Source organism: Sciurus carolinensis, chromosome 4 (genome assembly GCF_902686445.1).
Source record: "Sciurus carolinensis chromosome 4, mSciCar1.2, whole genome shotgun sequence".
NCBI classification, from domain to species: domain Eukaryota; kingdom Metazoa; phylum Chordata; class Mammalia; order Rodentia; family Sciuridae; genus Sciurus; species Sciurus carolinensis.
Genome location: NC_062216.1, coordinates 103,883,750 through 103,885,745, shown reverse-complemented (window position 1 = coordinate 103,885,745; position 1,996 = coordinate 103,883,750). Strand labels below are relative to the sequence as shown.

The 1,996-nt window shown below is 42.3% G+C and overlaps 1 pseudogene; it reads left to right on the top strand.

The window, feature by feature from the left end:
* The first annotated feature begins 274 nt into the window (after window positions 1-274).
* LOC124982064 (EP300-interacting inhibitor of differentiation 1-like) lies at window positions 275-753 on the top strand (annotated as a pseudogene).
* Window positions 754-1,996: the final 1,243 nt, after the last annotated feature.

Genomic DNA, 1,996 nt, shown 5'->3' with positions numbered 1-1,996 from the left:
GAAACAAGAATAAAAAATTGGCGCGCGTCTGCGCTGCGCCCCAGGCAGGACTCACCGCTGTCCAGCCGCGCGATCTGGGGCAGCCGCAAGCAGTGAGAAAAGAAAGAAGATGGTGGTCATATGGGCACCTCCTGAACGCCTGACTACACCTGGACAAATGGGGTATGCTTTCCTCCCTGACCTCTCGTTGTCCTTCAGGTCCTGGTCTATGAAGACTAGGTAGTGTTACCTTAGCTTGAGTAGAATTGCTGCAGATGACTGAGTGGTTTGAACAATGTCGGAAATGGTAGAGCTGTCCGAGCTGTATGAGGAGAGCAATGACCTTCAGATGGACGTGATCCCTGGCGGGGGTGACCTTTCCGTAGTGGAGGTGGGCAGCGGGAACCAGGAGCCAACCCTGAGCCCCTCTGGCAAGGTGGCCCCTGCCACAGCTCGAGGAGGAAGGCCCAGTGGAGGTGGAGAAGGTCCAGTCAACGGGAAACGCGGCCTGGCTATCCAGCCCAACCCTGGGGAACAGCCGGGCCAGATGGCGGGCCCAGACTTGAGAGCCAGGACCAGGACGAGGAATTTGATGACCGGGAGGACAACGACGACCATCCTGAAGAGGAGCAGCTGAGGGATGGCGGGTTTCAGACCCATTATGAAAGACCCTGTTTGATAAGTCAGCTTTTATAGAAGAGCTTTTTTCACTTAATGGTGGTCAATCGTCTGACGGAAGAACTCGGTTGTGATGAGATTATTGATAGAGAGTAATTAAATGCTGATAAGAGGAGGAAACTACTTGAGGAGAGACCCAACTTTCCGCTCTTCTTTGGGTTCATTTCAAAGAGATCTGTGCCAATGAAAAACTTGATCTGTGGAAAAAAAGTTGGTTTTTGCTTTTCAGAATAAAGGACAAATAGGACAGTGATTGCACAGTTATGAAAAGGATAAGAATCATAAAAGGTGTTCTTAAGACTGTTGAAATATGTTTTCCAAGAAAGTCCTGAAATACCTATGGTTTTGACTTTGTTATTGATCGAGATTATTTTCCTTCCATTGGGGAAGATATCTTTCTTGTTAGGCTGTAAAGATGGTTTTACAAGAGTAAATCATGACCAAGACAAACTGCTGATACAAGAGCCCATTGATACAAATTACAGGAGGAAAAACAATATACACAGATATCTTGAGTTATTTGAACTGAAAACCTGCTGAGAAACTCAAAATTCTACTTCGTGATCTAGCCAAGTCATGGATATCAAAGGCTAAATTTGCCTTTGTGAGATGAATTGAGTATTCATTTACAAAAGGATTAGTGAATTATATGTATCATATGTGCTATATCTTAAAATGTGTTTCCAAGAGCATAAAAACTTTTGTACATGCATTTTGACCATTTATAAAGCTATGATCAGTAATTCAGGAAAATTCATTGTCATGACTTTTAAAATCAAAAATTAATGTCTTTTTACAAAGTTTCAAATTTAGACATTAAAATGTATATTACAGTACAAAAAAAAAAAAAAAAGAATAAAAAATTGCCCACCATGAGCAAACTGAAAATTCCCAGCACAGTTTGGTTTAATGTAAAAGACCAAGTTTTAGGGAGTTTGCAATGTTAGACTATAGCAGCTATCTAAGACCTACTATCCCACACAGAGAGGAGCCAGAATATACACCATTCAACAATACTTCGAGAAATAAGTTTGTGAAGGGAACCTCAGCATTCTTAAAGAGTTCTGTGATTACTTTTTTCTGCAGGCCAGACCTTACAATGGATATCACAACCGCTTAATTAGTAAACATAAATCCAATGGTTGTAATTGAATCCTAGAGTGGCAAGAGGCCAATTGGCAGCATTCAACCACCAAAGACAAAGGTTGGAGAATGGTTACCATAATGGACAGCAGAGCAGCACTCAGAATAGTCCAACTTGTGCAGAACTATGGCATTGGCTGGAGGATCATGGTGTTTCTAAGAGGAAAGTAGACAGGTACCCTACTATGTTCTCTAT